The 18408-nt window shown below is 43.9% G+C and overlaps 1 protein-coding gene across 6 annotated transcripts in view; it reads right to left on the bottom strand.

Moving 5' to 3' along the window:
• Window positions 1-12226, bottom strand: part of PAK6 (p21 (RAC1) activated kinase 6) — a 28142-nt gene extending 15916 nt beyond the window's left edge. Inside the window, exons 1-5 of one of the 6 annotated variants that reach the window (XM_052695362.1) lie at window positions 11810-12226; window positions 5254-5554; window positions 4754-4946; window positions 4069-4143; window positions 953-1175 (exon numbers count right to left, since the gene is read on the bottom strand). The gene's annotated coding sequence lies outside the window, so the exon portion shown is untranslated. The remainder of the gene's footprint in view (window positions 1-952; window positions 1176-4068; window positions 4144-4753; window positions 4947-5253; window positions 5555-11809) is intronic. The other 5 variants (XM_052695363.1, XM_052695361.1, XM_052695364.1 and 2 more) reach the window with 5 other exon arrangements.
• Window positions 12227-18408: the final 6182 nt, after the last annotated feature.

Raw genomic sequence — 18408 nt, 5'->3', positions numbered from 1 at the left:
GGCATTACAGCGATGTTACTGCTTTAAACTGTCTTTCCTTCTACTGCTCCTAATCTTGCAGCTTCTTCATCCCATCTCTATTAAGAGAAGATACTCAGGACATAACACACACTGTCTTTTAAGTTTGCTTTTTTATGGTTTCACATGGCCGGGGTCCTGTAAAATGTGGTTTTAAACACACCGCAGCCATTAGCCCTTGCAGTATCAATTGTTTTTGAACCAGAAGACGAATGATTACAGCTAAACTGCTAGGCTGAAAAGGCTCAGATTTACAGCCTGGGTGACATCTCAGCCCTAAGCAGAACAGCAGCTCAATGCCAACATATCGCTTTGCCTAAGTATAAACAATGTGCATTTGTGAATTTACATGACTGTACCTGCCAATCAACACCTGGAAAGCACTTAGTTCCTCCACATGAAAGCATCAAGTCCAAATACAATACAACACCGTGCATCCAATGACATTTGCTTTATGTAGTCTCCATCAATCTTTGATCATAAAGACACTGCCATATCAGACAGGTGGCTTAAAGGTACACTGCACCACTGAAATTCATACATTGTTAAAAATAGTGGTTGCAACCCACTGGATTTTGAATAATCTGTGTAGGTTTTGCATCTCATTGAGAAGGTCTGTATTTAAGCAGTCTCCTCTCACTTCATGGCTTTCATGCAAAAGCTGTTTTTACTTCCAATATCCAGCTACAGAATATTGAAACAGAAAACACAGAACAGGCCTTTTCTAATTTACCAAGAAATTAATACAAATTTGTTAAGCATAAAAGATTTTGTAAATCAAGACAAACCTGAATTTAAACGCAGACAGCATCCCTTTAATATAACAACACAAACACTGTGACACCGATATTATAATAACCTCCTAGACTTCAGTCCTTCGTTCATTGCTGACAATTGAAGAAATGTCACAAACAGAAATAATAAAAGTCACTACCACGAGACAAAAGCAGTCGGAGATTGAAATTCTCTCAGCGATCCATTCCTGCTGCCTGGGAAACCACGTTAGATTTTTCAACTCCAGATATAGCTGTTCCTAGATGATACAGTTCCAAAAGCTGTCACATCTGCCAGTGAGCATGAGAAAAAATCCCACAGCATCCAGTGCAGGGGGAGGGATCGGTGGGAAGGAGGGGCAAGAAGAGAGAAGGGTCAGGCTCCTAGGAGAGGGAGGGGTGGGAAGATTGGGGATGGAAGAGAGAAAGGGAAATCGGAGTTAGGAACAGAGCAAGGACTGGGAGGCAAGCAACCTAAAGGAGAAGCAGGGCACAGAATAGAAAGAAGTAGATAGAAAAGCATGATCAGGAATTGCTTGTTACAAAACAAGAGTTCAAACCAGCAGACAAAGAGGCAAGCACACACTTCTTTAATTTGACTTGCCACCACCCTGCGTGCATCCAATTCTGTACTCCATTGGTATAGATGTGCTGCACTTATCTGTGCACATGCTCATTCACTCACACGTACACTTGCTGATAGCAAATCCAGCAGAGAGCTACTTCAGCCTCACTCGTGTAGCTTCCAGTTAAAAATAAGCTGTCCCTCCCCCTCCTTGCTGCAGCAACTGAACTCAGTGCTTATTCTGCTGGTCTCACAGATCTGGCCGCAGCTCACAGCGTCCCTCCCTGGGCAGGAGATAACAAGCAGTGCCCAGGCTAAAGCAAGCAGCTCCTGTGATTGCTAAATACTCCTCCAGCTGACGATGCTGGCCAGCCAAGGGAGGATGGAGAAAGGAAGAGAAGAACTCAGGACCTGAGGAACTGCAACATGTGGGTCAGAAGATGAAGAAGATCCCAGAGAATCCACCAATTAAAAGGGAAAAAAAACAACAACGTATTTCCACATTTTGCTATACAGATCACTAATTTAACACATTTCAAGTGCAGAAGCTAAATAGGCCACTATCAGTGCATGCTGTGGGCATATGTGCTTATGTTCATGTACACCTATGCACATGAGAACATGCACAGATGGCAATTGCTGCATTCCATACCTTCTAAAGCCCTCATGTTTACCCCCCTGAGGATTCTGAGATGTTATTTATAACAAACTGCAGATATTCACAGCATTCTGCAGACAAAGAAAAATGACAGGTTCCTTCCCTGAGGAGCTTCAAAATCTGCAAGTGATTTCATATGGAAAAAAAAAAAAAGACAACAAAGGGTGGGCAAAAAGGGAAAAGAAAAGGTAAATAGTCTGAAATCTGAAATGGGATTTAAGAGATTCATACCAACAGCCCCAGCCACATTCATTTGCTATACTCGTTTTAAAAATGCTGGGTTAGATACTTTGCTTCCCTAAAGGAAGAATGGATGTTTGCCTGCTATCACTTCCCCTATTTCAAGTCCTTTCCTTCCACTCCTCTCACCCCCACAGCTCCCAACAGCAAAGCTATGTGTTGGTATGAACTGATGGAATGCTCTAAATCCTGCACAGACACACGCACGGATTAACATTACATGAGAAATAAGCTTAGAGGGAGATATCTCTGTTATATTGCCAGGTTTAATTCAGACAAATGAGAAAAAGAACCCAACTGCTTGACAGTTTTTGCAGCACTGAACGGGGTCTGGAAGCCTATGGTACTGTCTCCTTCTCCCCATTTCCTTGCTCACACATAAGGACTGAAGCCTAAAATACAGTGAATGTCTATCCATGAAGGTTGTTTTGGATGCTGGTCAGTGTCACACTTCTAGGCATGTTTTAGCCATACCAGACCAAATTCGTTCTGGAACGTATATAAAAGCTCTTGCAGAAAGCAACATGTAGCTATGGAGCTTCAGTTTTCACTCTAAGTCAGCATAAAGATGTTACCAAGATTAGAATATCAACATTTTGAGCTCTGACTGCAAAAATTCAGATGAACAATAACATCTCATGTGTCAGGCAGAGGGTTATGTTGGGACAAGGGAAAGGGGCCCCATCTGGCCTACTGAGTCACATGGCAAAGGAAGGAGGCAAAGCGTTAGGCTGCATCTGGGGAGCAGGTCACACCAAGCACAGCACACTGAAACACTGAGTGCCACGTCCTGTGGTTCTGTCTGTGCTCCTCCATACCATGTGGGCTACAGCCCATGGGATGACTGATGAGCAAACTGCAGCCCGGGCACAGAGTCCCAACACACGGGGAGGAGAGTGCAGCTTAAGCCCTGCAGCCCAGCTGACTCAATGCCTTGCTACTCACTGCTGCTATTAAACAACACTAACTGATAAAGAAATTTAAATCATAATAGACCAGACTTGGCCAAGTCCCCACTCTGTACACTATTGCACAGAATGCGCGCTACCCCAGGAGCACGAGAGGCTGGAAAACTGATCCTCTAGTTCAGAGCCTTCCATGGCACGATCTGAAAGTCTGCTGCATCAGGATAACATGTTGATTAAACTTCAGCTGCTCTTGCTAACTTCTATATATGCAGAGCAGATCCACAGCTCTTCGTATCATGAGATTTCTGCATGATAACTCCATGGGCACTGGAAAAGAAAATGATGTGCAGTGCACACTGGAGGAGCAGATTAAAAAGAGCACTCTTTTTTTTTTTTCTGATTAGAAACTGGAAAGTCAAGCTTCTATAGTGCTGCTATTTCTAAATGAAAACCAAGCAAGACTTTCCCATGTTTGCAAGCCATAGCAATAGTACTCAGGATATTGTTTCCAGGTACATACATACACCATACATGCACCATCTAGGCAAAAACAACCCCTGTATGGGGAACAGGCTGTCCTTCTTGAAGCACAGTTACTAATCCAGCAAACTACTTGTTGATAACTCTTTTCCTTATTTGATCAGCTGTCTTTGTTACTAGCTTCATAAACCATCACTCGCACTTAGCAGGCAGGACATGCAGATCAAGGCAGAGAATATGGAAATCACGCCATCAAGAAAGAGGCTGTTCAAAGGGATGAGGCTTGAGAGAGAGCCATACAGCAGCACTCCGGACCCCAGCAGCTCTAAAGGGGCTCAGCTGCTCAGATTTTACCTTAATTCAACACTTAGAAAAGCAGAGGAAGACTCAGCAAACATCCCAAAGCCCCATGGAGCTCTCACTCACCAGCCACAAACTTCTCTTCTGTTGTTTGCTTTTTCTTCAGTACTCTCTCCCCAAATACATTAAGACTTTAATGTCCTGGCAAAGAAGAAAACAGATGCATCAGCAAACATTTGTGGATGGGACTACTTTCTGTAGCTATGAGATGAGATGCATGTCTGTGTACGTTGGTTAGCACTTGGCAAAAATAATTAGGTACAAACGGGCAATAGAATTGTTGATAATAACTTAAATAGAGCTTTCAGATAGCCAAGATACACTCACACACCCAGACACACAAGAGTACTACCATGTAGTGTTTTAATAGGTGTGCTGAAAGCATCTTGGCTAGCACTGCTGCCAGGTCAGGAGTGCAGACACGAGGGGCTCTAATTGGTGAGTCAATTAGGCTTCTTCATCACACATGGCGAGGGTCCTCACGGACATAACAGACTTCAGAGATGTTGCTACGCCTCACATAAAAACAATGAGCATGCATGCTCCTGACATGCTGTCAGCTTTCCCAAGCATCACCCAGAGTAATCTTAACCCCTCCATCACCCCGATGGTTTAAGAGCATCACCCTGCAAGATTCAACAACACACTTTCCATCATTTTCACGCATTCATAGGTTAAATTGCCAGACACCACAGACCCACACCTCAAACCATCTAAAAGACAGTGGAAAGCAAAAAACCGAAGATCTTACTGGCAGTCCAGCAATGCCGGGAGAGGACAATTCCAAATGAGAGGAGAAAGAAGGGTCTGCAGGGAAACTCTCCCACTGCCATGCAGCAAAGCCGATTGGAGGATGGTGTTGCTGGGCTATAGGAGTAAAGATGAAGTGAACTCCTTCCCAAAGGAATCCAGCTCCTGGATTTTCTCGCCTTCCAGAACCATCCCTTGAGAGGAAAAGATTGCATGACCCCCCTGAACCATCCACCTCTCATTTTGCCCAAGGCTGGCACTGCCAATGCATGTGTGGTTGCCATGCTCGCTCTCAGAAGTGGCAAGGCTTAGCTGCGAAGGGAAAGGGTTAAGCCATAGCAGCACAGCCACTGGGGAGCAGAGACATGAGTTTAAACTGACAAACCCAGTCCTGTGTAAACAGAGGGAACAAACTGCACGGAGCAGCGGCCATTAGGACAGCGTGGCTACTGCTTTAAAGCAAGCAAGCGCGGGTCCCCAAAGCAGCAGGACGGAGCTTACCCGCGGCTCCTCATTGCTCCGGACCCAGCAGTGAGGTGGAAGCTCTCTGCCACCGCGATCCGCTGAGGCGCTGATAAACTTGGGAGAGAAAGACGGCGGGAGAGAGCGGGAGAAGGAAAAGGGGTGGAGGCACTCCTGACATGTTTGCACAGTGCCTGCTTCACCTGAGCTGCTGAGTTTGATTTCAGGGCGTGGGAGCAGATGGGACACAGGCACGCTCAGCACAGAGGAGCCTCAGATCCGCGTTCCAAGGGAAAGGACACACTGACAGCAGAGCCTCCCAGGACCATTGTGCCTTCTCCTGGAGGGGGAAGAGAGAGGGGAGCTCGCTTACACCTGTGCAGCACAGCTTACAAGGGCTCAGGCAAGAAGCTTAGGATGATCATGTCCCATTTCCCTCCACCCCTCCTCATTTCATACTGACCTATTAAAGCTTTGCCTTGCTTGTTAGATCCTCTCTCTCCACTCCACAGCCTCAGGGCCTGGAGCTGCTGCAGCTCCTAACAAATCCCAACATCTCTCGTGTCGCCTGGCTCCAGACTTCAGGACCTGCCACCCATCCTCTGTCATTCTCAGCAGGAAAGCTTTGATAGCCCGCTGCATTGCTGGCTATAACAGAACCCACCAATTTATTTGCATTGCAGACGCGTGGTACATGATCTGGCACTTTTACCTCTCCTCTGTTGCTCGGCATGAGTCAGTGCTACAAGGTCTGAAGGCACTGCTATCACCCTATAATCCTGTGCTGTGCCTCAGGGTTTGCTGGCTCGTGGAAATAGAGGTTTGTCTAGGACACGGGCATTGCTGGGCAGTGCGCAGGTTGCAGGGGTCAGAGGCTTTGGGGATTACAAGGGGAGAGGTCAGAGATCATATCAGCAAACCCACCGGCTACTCTGCAAACAAAAGTAGATTCTTGGCCTCTACCAACCACCAACAATAAACAATGCTGGCTTAATCCTAAGCTAGGTACTGCCCTTAAAATGAAGAAATGTCATATTATAGCTGCTTGTGCAGCAAAGGTCTGCCAGCACCTTGTAGTTCGTTTCCCCATTCCCATTTTCCTCCTTACTGGTTCACCAGTGGTCTGATTCACTGGGGCCTGGCAAAGACACTGAGGCCTGTTACCTCACAGCAGCATCCCTGGGGTGTAGGAAATAGTTAGCCACTTTCTGTCCGGGCATTAGCTTGCCTCCCTCTCCACACACAGATGCAATCAAAAATTTTCACATTAACAGTAAATAAGCTACAATCAGGAGAGGGGTCAGCATTTTTTTTCACTGAAAGGCTGGTGCTTACAAGAGAGGAAAAACAGCTGTGGAAGATCAGAGATGAGGAAACAGAGAGTAACCCTTCCAGGTGTGGAGGAAAAATGACACTGAGTGCAGAGCATCGCTGTCATCTGTCACATCTACACCTTGCTGATGTGCCAGTCAGCGAGGAGTCAGCCATCTCCACAACCGCAGCAATGGGAACATCGCAGAGAAATGGCATTTGTATTCTACGAGGAGTCACCCAGGCTTGGAACTGGCTTCTCATTTGCATACGTATTATACTTTATGTTTTTACATGCTAAGACAGTCTTCTAGAACAAGGCGCAAGCACTTTATAAATGAAAGAGCCTGATTTTACTTGTCAAGACACAAGCTTAGATGGAACTGAGGTAGCTTTGAGTTGCTGTGAACCTCTGCTGCCTATAATTTTAATGAAAAACTAGGGCACTTTCCAGTCTTCCTCTTCACAAATTCAGTCCCAGCAGTCCTACACACTTTGAAGAAAAATTTACCAGTAAAAGTGATGCATCTCTAATTTCCCCATTCAGTGCTTGTCCCTTTATTAAAAAATCTTACTGCTCCTTCCCTGCCCACAGCTCGCTTCTCACCTGGAGAGCTGCACGAGATAATGTAAATAATTAAGCACACACATTTCTATAAACACACGCACACACACCCCGCTCCACCTACAGCTGCTACCCTGCACACTGCTCATTCCAATCCGTCTGCCCTACCTATGGAAGCCATCAGCAGCAAGCAAGAAGTGCTGCAGGGCACACTGACTAAATGCTTGCATTGCAGCCTGCTTATCTCATCTATTTACGCAGCAAATGGCCATTCTGTACTCTGTGTCAGACACAGAGCAGAGCAAATTTCAGATAAAAACTGCTGATCTCTCCTCTTTCCTCATCCTGCCCATCCATGGCAATGCAGCAGGACAGAACCAGTTCTTCACCTCCTGCTTCAGTTTTGTTTGAGCCTACTTCATCTGTACCGCAGGTATAGTAACTCTGATGCGTTCAGGAAATCCCAGTAAGGATTAAGGCAATCCCATCCATGCAGCTAGCATGTGCTTCAGAGCTGGATCTTCCAGCAGAGCTTCTCTGTGCCTTGGGATTCGCTGGGAAGTGCAGTTGCACTTCCATTAGTATCCCCCTTCTCTTCCAGGGCTCTTGATATCCAGAGCAAACTGGCCAGGGAAGCGCAAAGCTGTGCTAACATCTGGGATGCAGGGGTCACTAAAAGAAAGAGTGCGTTGCAAATCCACAAAGCATCAGCTTGTGGGAGGAAGCAAAAGGTAGAAGTCAAGTCTGCAAGTCTCCTAATCAGCACCCGAATTAGCCAGGACTAGAGATGAGAAGGGAGTAATCCAGAGGCAGTTTCACTTTAAATAAGTACCTACTGTTTAGCTGCCTTTCCCCAGTTGCATTCAGAGGTGGGCAGAAAATTTTGAGAGCACTATCTGGATCACTTGCTTACGTGCTAGGGCTATCTCCTGCTTATTGTGCATTGCTGATGCTGTAAAGGTAGCATCCTGGAGATCCCATCAGGATGAGGCCTTTTTTGCACTCCCACTCCATAAGCTTGTAAGGTGGGCTTCTAAGCATCCCCCAGGATTTACAATCCTACAAGTAACGTCATGCTCCTCCAGACAAGCCTGTGCAGCCCTGTCCAAGAGGTAGGAGCTGTGCTTCCTGCAGAAGTCAGGCTGACAAGCCTTGCGATGGCAACATGGCAAAGTCAGCACAGCCCATCTCTTCTCAGATCTTGCAGGTCACCATTTTGCACTCCAGTAAAAGGGCTGTGACAATGCTTCTTTCCCCCAGAAGAGAGGCAGCTTAATCCGTTGTTTTTCCAAGCATGCTGCTATCCTTAAAGATGCTATAGAAAGGCAGATTGAAATCCCTGGCTGACATAAGAGGAATACAGAATACAGCTCCTGTTCAGAATAACTAGGTCAGCCAGCTATTGCAGAAGTATTAACCAGAATTCAGACAATTCCTCATGGCTAAAATAATGGCAGCGAAAGCCTAATACCGTTTGCTGTTATTAGTGACTCTCTACCTCTGGGTACATTCAAACCCAAACTCTCAAAGGCCCTGAATAATTTGAGGGCTGCAATTTACGCTTGTCAAAAGCCAGCCACATGGCTCAGTGCAGCAAAGCAGGCTCCCACCCCATCTGCTGCCCTGTGGAGGCAGGAAACAACTGCCCTTGCTGACAATGCAGCTGAAGGCATGCAGCCCAGCTCAGAGCTGTGCTGTTAATCCAGTGCTGGGGGATTGGGCATCATGGCCATACTCTCAGCAATAGCCACCCCACAACAAATGCAGGAGGATGCTTTGTACTGCAGCGGTGCAGTGGGTTTTGGATTAAGGCTGGTAGAGCAGCAGCAGTTTGAATGGAACATAAAGGAAAGAAGAGGGGAAAGGCTGGCCATCCCAGCAATCCCATCCAATTTTTGCTCAACCACTTCCAGTTGCTGAGGTGGGCCAAGGAATCCCTTTCCTCTCACAGGCACTACTGCATGCCACTCATTCATACTGCAGCTTGCTTTCTGTCCTCGTGCAGCTACCACACCGTGCAGCGAATCAATACAGCTACTCGCATTAAGAAAAAAACAGCTTGTTTGGCAAGGCAAAGAGGTAGGTGAAGGGTTAGCCCCGGTTATTTAATTTTTTTAACTAATATCTAACCTATTTTTAACTTCAGATTGTTTCAAAGGCCTGGCATACAGCTCAGCCACACAAGTCAGGAGCCAACAACCTGTCGTGCTGGAACTGGACCTTCTTGTTCTGCCACTGAAAGAAGCATACCATGATTCTGTACCCTCAGTTTCCCTTATCTCCATGAGCTGTCAGTGCACTGGAGTCCATAGGGTGGTTTGCAAAGGATTAACTGGTTATAGGTGACAATTAGTGGTTTATTAGTATAATTCAGAAAAACAAGAAGTGTGATATTTTCATCTCAGGTAGCAACTTCTACAACAGAGAAAAGGTAAAAAGTTAAATGTTCCCTTCCGTAAGAATGATTTTTGGTCTTTCCTGATAGAAACTAAGTCACTGATATAGACACTGGTAAATATAAATGCTTCAGCAAAGGTTCCTTGCAGAAATACTTGGGTCATCGTCTGGAAAATTCTTTCATTTCCTTCTCAGCAATCTTAGTCCACAACACATTATGAAGGTGATCACAGGCCACAAATTAGAAGTAGCCAGGTAATGTAAGTGAGCAGGTGGCAAGCTACCTGAAATTCTAAGAGACTTTTTAAAACATGGTTTTAGATGACACAGAAATAAATGGCAATGCTGTTCATTGGCTCAGATTTACATCACTTAGGCTGCCGTTTTGCAGAGCTTAGAGAGAATGTATTTAGAACTTGGAAGAGCACACAAAAGCCTGAAGAGCTTCTGCAAGTTTGTGAGTTGGGAGCAAGAGGCAGAATCAGTATTTCTATCTTCCACACTTCTCACTGCGCAATCAGGAGTTCTGATTGCTGCAAATTAATTATGTGCATACCCAAACTGGGCATCTCACTAGCATGAAGGGCTCAAAAATGGCTTGCCCAGAGCCTGCTTTTCTTTCTACATGGCTTTGTGCAGTGCAGAGAGAAAAGTCAGACAACTGGAAGGCCATCAACAGAACTGCAGATACTACAGGTGGCCCAAGCTAGCGGGCTGACATTATGAGTTCACTTGTCTCTGTTCAAACTGCTGAGGATATTCAAACCCTCTAGTTTGAAAGGGTATGTATCAGTATGAGGAACATGTTTTTATACAATGAGTTGTTGAGTATCTCCACAGACAGGAATTACTCGTGTCCTGCTATTATTTGTTTTGCTACTAAGAGTCTTTTTGCTAGCATGAATTTTAATTAAACACCAATCTTCCTCTCCAATTAGCATCCCATTTACCTATCTCACTGAGCTACGTGTTCTCTAGCAGTATCATTTACTCCCTTGTATTTACCCACTCCTCCATTTCTCTCAGATCTCCTCTGATTCTGAGTCTGATCTCCAAATATACTGCTAAGTATATCTGGAAGGCTTTGGGAGATCACTGTTCATGAAGTCCACACAATGGGTAAACACCTCTTCACAGTTTTTGTTTTCTCTGGGTAACAAATCAGATCATAATGCGTTCCAGACTTCAAGTACACAGGATTCTTGGAAGCTGCCCTAGATTAATGTTTTAAGAGTTATTCATTAATGATCCCCAAGTGTCAGAGGCAGAATAGATGACTCCTGACTCCTGACTGTGAAGCTGGCAGACGTTTCCTCATCTCAACTATTCCTACAAAGTGAATCAAACTGCGGCAACGGCGTCCAACTGCATAAGCTGCTCCTGCACCTGGCAAAGCCAACTGAAGAGACAGCACCACATTACGCAACGACTGCTGGCACTGACCCCCTGCTGGCCATCAGCCCTTGCCTCAAAACTGGGCACCAGCACCCTTCCCCAGGCAATCTCACCCAACCGCTCTGCAGTCTCAGCAGAGCGCAGCCTCCCCTCTAGGCACTGCTCAGCTAGGAAGAGTTTCAGGTTTGGGTTTATACTGGGGAGAACGTGATACTGGTGATAAAGGTTTTTTAGATGTTGCTCATCATTTTTTACAGAGTCATATCTGTCTATTCAAGGTTTTTATTTCCGTACCTTAAATAAGGCTGCAGCTGGGACAAGGAGCTCTCTGCTGCTTTCTTGCCTCTCTGCAGTTTTCAGCAGTGATGAACTGGTTGTTCAGGTGTAGCTTAAAAGTATATATATATATATTCTATCTCCCTGCTCTTGTTTCAGTGGTGTTTCTTCAAACCAAGCCTGAAAAAACTTGGAGGTCAAGTTCCCAAGATAGGAGCCACCTTCATTTCACTTCCAACAGAACAAAAAAGGTCAGTGTTCGAAACAAACAAGATGAATTTAAGCTGTAAGCTCAGATCTATTTACTTAATTGTACTTGCTTTCACAGTGTTCCTACAACACTCATTATTCTACTGTTTAAATACACAATTGAGGACGGCCAATGGTATTTACTACTAGTGTACAGGCAGGCTAAAGGTAGTGTTAAAAAAAAGCCCTCCCTCCCATTTCTGTGGCTTCAGATCTCACAAAAATCATCTTCCATTGGCTAATTTACATTTCCAGTCTAAAAAAGGGAGTGCCAGAAACATAAAGATTTATCTCTGTTCTGCAGAGGGGGAAAGGCAAGCAGATTTCAGAAGCCATCTCAGTTTTAGTGCTTAGGATACTAGACCCTGTTGCCCCTTATTCCACCCAGAGTTGGAAGCTTACCTGGAAAAAAAGATCTCCGAGAAATACTTCTGGAGTGAATTCAGTCCCTTCTTCCTTCTGACTACAGGTTGTTGCTTGTCTTAAACATGGGAAACATCCCTTGCTTCAGGCAAAAATTCTCGGCAATTTCATCTTCAAGCTTCTTCAGAAGAATCCTGGTTCAGTCTCATACACATGCAAACACATGGAGCTCACAGCTGCTTACTCACCAGCATCACCCCAATGCCAGCTGCCTGGAGGAGAGTAGCAGAGTGCCAGACTCCCCCTCTTCCTGGCAGCCAGCAGAGGTGTTAGAGGAATACACCAAAGGTAAAGCAATCTCAAAGGAGTGGAATTGCAGTGATAAATTCCAAAGTCAAAGCTGATGAGACCTCAATGTAGACACATACCAGGATCTGTAATGCAGTGAATCAGTGTTTTCTGGGACCTTTTTTTTTTTTTTTTTTTTTTTTTCTTATCGTGGGCTGATGCTGTGATCTCAGCAAAGAGGATGGGACTGGGTGGTGACTGACATTTTACACAAAAGGCAAGAGCAAGATACTAATCTAGATTCTTGTGAGTAAAGATTTCTCATGCATTTCCCCTCATCTAAACCTTGAAATCACCAGCTGCCTGACATGCCTCATTCCGGGGTGAAGATGGAGTTTACAGACCTAACAAAGCCTCAGATATTGAGAATCAGTGGTTAAGGACACCTGTAGAGGTATAAGGTGGAGACCATGGCTGGCCCATACAGCGTGATTGCATTGCTCAGGCAAACCAGTGTGTTACATAGCTTTCTCCCCTCTGCCTGCCTGACTATAAGAATGCTGTGGGCTTTGTGCTGATCTTGCATAACTGGCCTGAATCCACGTCATGCAATTTCAAACACACATAATGTGATGTCAACTGATGCTTCTGCAGGCTAGATTTCAGCAACAGATCTCATGCCGCTCTGCAGAAGCAGGCAGGTAAAGTGAGCTAGGGCTCCAGGCTTCATAGGGATGTAAATTAGAACAGATTTACTGAGCCAGTTGGAGCAGTGGCAGTTGACACTGACTGCAGCTCTGCAGACCTAACTATTGTTCTTGCTACTGGAGTCCCAAAGTGGAACCCAGCAGAATCCCTAATCAAGAAGCAAGCGAAGTAGCTTCCCCCCCCAGCACACTGAGTTTAGAGGTCAACTCAAAACCAGCGGGTCTGCCAGTGAAGCAATTAGGTGCTTTCCATAGGTAGTCTGATAAAGAAGCCAGTTATTCACTGCTTCCTTGCCTGTCTGTTACGTTAGTATTTCCTGGACAACATTTACAAAGGAAAAGCTGCTGCTTCTTTTTTTTTTTTTTTTTTTTTAAAAGATATAGATGTTGTATCCAAGAGACAATTTTTTGTTGTTATTTTGCTGTTATAGTTGGCTTTTATTTTCTCACCTGGATAACCACAAGCACATTTTTTGCAAGCATTAGGTAACAAGAAAGCCCTGCTGCAAATTCTTTCTCATCAGAGCCTGGGGAAAAACACAAGCTGTTGGGCAAAAGCTGAAAAACAAACAGAAAAGATGAGAGGGGGGAGAGAACGGGGGGAGAAAATAACTCAGGAGTGAGTCAGTATGCTCCTCCTGCTTAGTCACCTGTAATGCATCTCTCCAGACACATCGGAGATGAAGAATAAGATGCCTGCCTGCCTTCCACCCACCTCCTCCTCCTCCTCCTGACAAGGAGTTTACAAGAGGAGAAGGGGCAGAGTTTTTGGAGGCAATCATTACAGATGCACGCTTTCCAGAGCTGACTGTAGCCCGTTTGCTCATGTTTCCCACCCCCGCTTTTCGCCCCCTGTGCTAGTTCTCAATTAAATCATCTTGAATCAACCTGTTAGTTCGGTAGTTTAAGTTTCTCTGATGGTGCCCTGCAGCTTTGACATCGTTGGGAGTTGCCATGGAGAAGAGGGTGATGTCATTAACACAAAAAGCACTGAATTTACAAATACGACAGGAACAGTGCTATTTATAAAGAGCCGCACTGCTTCCCCACTCTTTGCTGGGGTGGGTGGAGGTAAAGGCAGCAATTCCATTCTTGATGCTCCTGTCAACAAGTCTCAGAAATGAATTTTCTTGTTATAAAATATCCTGAGCCCGTGAAATTGCTGAATGCTGTCAGCTTTTGGGCTCCATTCATTTGAGCTGGATTTAGCTATCCAATTCACAGCTATTTTTGAGGTCATGTAACACTCATGGTTTGTACAGTAACTTCCATCCTGAAAAAAATCCATGCAGCATTACTGAAATATAGCAGCTGCTGAAAGGAAAGACAATAGCATGCAACAAAAAAGTGAAGAGACAGATACCCTTTTTCATGTAAAAGCTTCATACTGCTTTATAATTGCCTTGAGTAATAACTGTGACTATTGGTTTTGCCTTAACTACGTGGGGTGCCGCTATGCATTAATGCAACCCTTACATAATGAAACATTTAGCACATATAAAAATTGCAAATCTACGTGTTCAGCACCTACACCAAAGATGCAGCCATCAGCAGAGTCAGCTGATGGCAAGTTTGGTCTGCAGTCCAGAACCAGACGTGTCAGTAGCAGAAACTTATCAAAACTACCAATGCCAGAAGCATTAACAGGGCTTTGGCAAAACATTCACAGCTTCTGCAGCACGATACTCAACAGCCTGGCTTTTAACTTAATGAAATAGCAAGATGATTCAGGACAAGTGGAGAGTTTTCTTGTATCTTCTTTATAGCAAGTCCAACTACTCGAACACCATTTCCAAAATTGCTGTCTCCCATTTTGAGAAGACCAGGGTGAATTTGCTAGGGAAGCAAGAACTGTAAATATTCTGCAAGAAAAGAACACTTGAACAGGGAGTGACGAAGATGGCTCCCACATTTAGCTGAGTGGCAATTATCTTGAAAGGACTGTGACTTTTCCAGTATTGTCTAGCTCAGCAAGTGAAAAATATGCTTTCCCAGTAGATGAGGAGGAATAATAATTGTTTTAATCACATAAAAATAGAATATTCCTAATACATGCTTCCTATATGGTAAACCAATGAGAGACTATCTTTAAAGCTGTCTACACCAGTTGTCAGTAATGGCTGCTGGTTCAGGCTAGGCAAGTCTACTTTCAGCTGATGCTCGTGTTTCACATCTTGATATAAAAACTGCTGCTTTTAGGTAAGAAGGATCTAAGCAATAGTTTCCAAGATGTTAGAGTATGGCTGACTCCACTAGAGCTAGACGAAGAAATTCTTGTGTGATTTGCCTGCAGACATAGCAGGAACAGTCGATGTGCCACTGAAATGATAGCTGTCCACTTAAAGGTTAAATTTAATCCCCCAAATACTTATCTTTTAAAACAACAGATCTGCACTGCAAAGCCGTGGGGACAGACTAATGAACGGGTGAGTATCCTATTCAGTTCACAGGAAAGAACTAATCCAGGCTGCCTCTTTAGGGATTAAATACAGATCTAGTGGTACTGAATCTAATTTGAGTGGTCATCTAGGAAATTATCATCAAGTCATATCCAACCACCACCACATTTTGCAGTATTTCAATAATTTTCTTCCCTATGAAATGATCCCTGGGTGAATGATTATTTGAAGAATTGCACTACCTCAAATACGTTACTATTCCAGCTTCAAGAAGGAGACTATATGATCCAAGAGGTGCTGAAGAACTGCGCATCTGAAGAATGCAGAGCACTGGAAAAACAAACATAGCTCAGGCACAGAACTGGAAAGAAGACCAACATTTGTCTTCTCTTGCAGTTGCATCACTTAGCTGCTGATCTGGCTTTGCTAACCAGACTGCCATATCAATCAGGAGTTATGGGATCAATAATTAAATAACTTTGGATGACAAAAGGAGAGTGAGAGCAATAAACATTTATAGAGCCAATGAAAGCAACTCTGTTTTCTTCCTAGGTTTTCCTGAATGACCTCGGGGATCAATGCTAGCTCAATAATTGAAAATATCAGATAAAGAACAAATGACAGTGAAACTTCATTTCTGAGCTATCAAAATGTAACATTCTGTGGCATCAATCAAACAGGGAGGGGCAACGAGCATAGAATAGTAAGAATCAAGAGAATGAAACTGCTAAAGTGAGCTTCAATCTTCCTTCAGCAATTCTAAGAGCAATCCTTTTAAGCACATACACGTTAATGTAACTGCAGTGCCCATAGCCCAAGGCTAAAGGAGAGGCTCTAACCACCAATTCCCAAGACCACAGTCAAACAACTCATTAGAATAAGAACACAAACCTTTCTTACACCAAAGCATCGCTGGGGAAATCACTAGTGCACAGTAACAAGTGCAACACCTAAGAAGTTACAGTTTAGCCCAAAGCCACTTTGGAATATTTATTATTTGGGAAATCAGCAGCAGCACAGAGGGAAGACATGGAATTATTTGCTGATGCACACGCAGGAGGTGTAATTTTTCTACTTTTAAATACAGTTGTAAGCTGTATGAGCTACAAAACAGTTGGATATGATTCACACTAGGTTTGCCTGAACCAGAGCAGAATTAATGCGTATCCACAGTCGTATAGGTCAGTCAGAATGACACAGAACCTGAGTTGACAGCACACTGTATAAAAAATAAGAAGGAGCTTTTGCTTCTATAATTCATTCAATTTGAAACTAACAACAGAACAAATGGCTCACTAAAGCCTTTATACAACTATCTTTTAAACTGTGATTTTACTGTCTCTTCTCAACTCAAGACAACAAAACTCCAATAAGGCTGATGAGCAAGCTGCTTGTTTTCTCATTTAAAACTTTTATTAAGCAACAAAATAGGTTGTTAACAAAGGAAATCGATTCCCAAGTTATTATAAAGATATTAGAAACTGGAATAATTCAGATTATTGCAATTCAAGTCCCATCAGTTATTCCACAGTATCCTGAGGGCAACAAAGCCGGTAGTAGGACTGGAAGGCGTCCCCTGCAAGGAGAGGCTGGGGGCACTCTTGGGTTGTCCAGCCTGGAGAAGAGAAGGTGACGAGTTTTGAGTTGTGCTTAGCCTTGGAATTAACTAATTACTGTCCAGATAAATTTAACGTTGCTGATATAATGCTACATACTTACCTTTATGCACGGGTGATTTGTTTCCCTATTTCCAACATTCCTAAAGTTACATGAATGCATGATGTACACCACATGTAACAACATAAAGCTATAATTTTAAATCAAAGGCTGTGAATATAAGTGCGGAATTTCATACACCAGCCACATGAACTGCTTTCTGATTCATCAGCTGAATTTACACAGGCACACCCAATTTAAGCCCTACAGGGGGCACACATTAAGGCAAATTGCAAGCTGCTCTTTCTAGTTCACTCCGCAGATCTTTTGTCAAGTAATTTCACCTGCTAACAAAAGCACACAGCTCTGCTATTGTGTGTATCAAACAGATGCCATTATTTTTTACTGAAAAGGATCAGCATTATTGACATAATTCTTATATTATTTCTGAACTAAATCAGAAACTCTATACAAACACGCAAGAGAGTCCCTGTGAATACCAACAGATTGTCTCAAAGAACAACCAACTATCCCTTCAAGCCTTTGCCCATATTAATTGCTTTTGTTTATGAGCTAAAATAGTCCCAGCTTGACTTTAGGACAGACAAGGAGCCCTTCTCGGTTGCTGCTACATTATACAAACTGTGGGCATCTTGCACTACTACAAGACTATATAGAAGATAACTGTATCTACCAATTAGGGCTAACATTTCAGGCTGAAGTTTAAAAGCTCTAGGGGTAGAATTATTAAGGAACTGCATGTAGAAAATGGTTTAGAAAGAATTTCTTAAGGACCGCAAGAAATCTTCAGGACAGAGGGGGTTCTGAATGGAAAACCAAACCCAAACTAGACCTTCCAGGTCCTTTAGAACAGAATGACGATTTTTTTTGGGGGGGGGTAATGGAGGGTAGGAAGGGGAGATCAGTCTCTTACACTGCTGAGTAACATAGATACTAGTAACCACCACACAATATTATACTCACCAAACCTCTATCTTATTCTTCTGAAAACTTATAGAGCCATTTACTTGAGCAATGCAACCTGTATTTTTATCTTGGAGTTAGATATTTTCATTTATAGAAGATAACTAACAAAGGGAACAAAATTAGAATGGTTGTGTCAGATTTCCAGAGTATGGTGTTTCCCCCACGTAGCATCCAGCAGCTCAACTGCTTTTTATCTCGATGCCAGTGGTAAAACTTTCTGATAACTGAGCAGTCAAGCCTATTTAACATGAAAAGACCAGGTCTGAAGCGATGGCATGTGTTTTGGGGACAGATTGCTTGGGCTGGTTTCCACCACCCCTCCAGGCAACCCCTCCAATCTTAGGCAAGTTTGCCTTAAGCATCTTGTTTTGAATAATTGTGTAAAACACAGGTATGCTCAGACACCTCACATGCCAGGAATGTTATAAGACAGTCATGAGCTAGAAGAGATTGGCCTTGCCCTTAAGATCCTTTGAGATTAAAACTGTCCTAACATCCATAAAGGAAAAGAGGCAGCTTTAACAGACATCAAGATGACAAGAACTGCCAAAACCAGTAGAGGTGTAGGGTGAAATTACACCTGATGTCCAGGTATACAAGC

This window comes from Tympanuchus pallidicinctus, unplaced genomic scaffold, assembly GCF_026119805.1.
Source record: "Tympanuchus pallidicinctus isolate F22 unplaced genomic scaffold, pur_lepc_1.0 scaffold3, whole genome shotgun sequence".
Classification (NCBI taxonomy): Eukaryota; Metazoa; Chordata; class Aves; order Galliformes; family Phasianidae; genus Tympanuchus; species Tympanuchus pallidicinctus.
The sequence above is the reverse complement of the archived record's forward strand: the minus strand, read 5'-3'. Positions and strand labels throughout refer to the sequence as shown.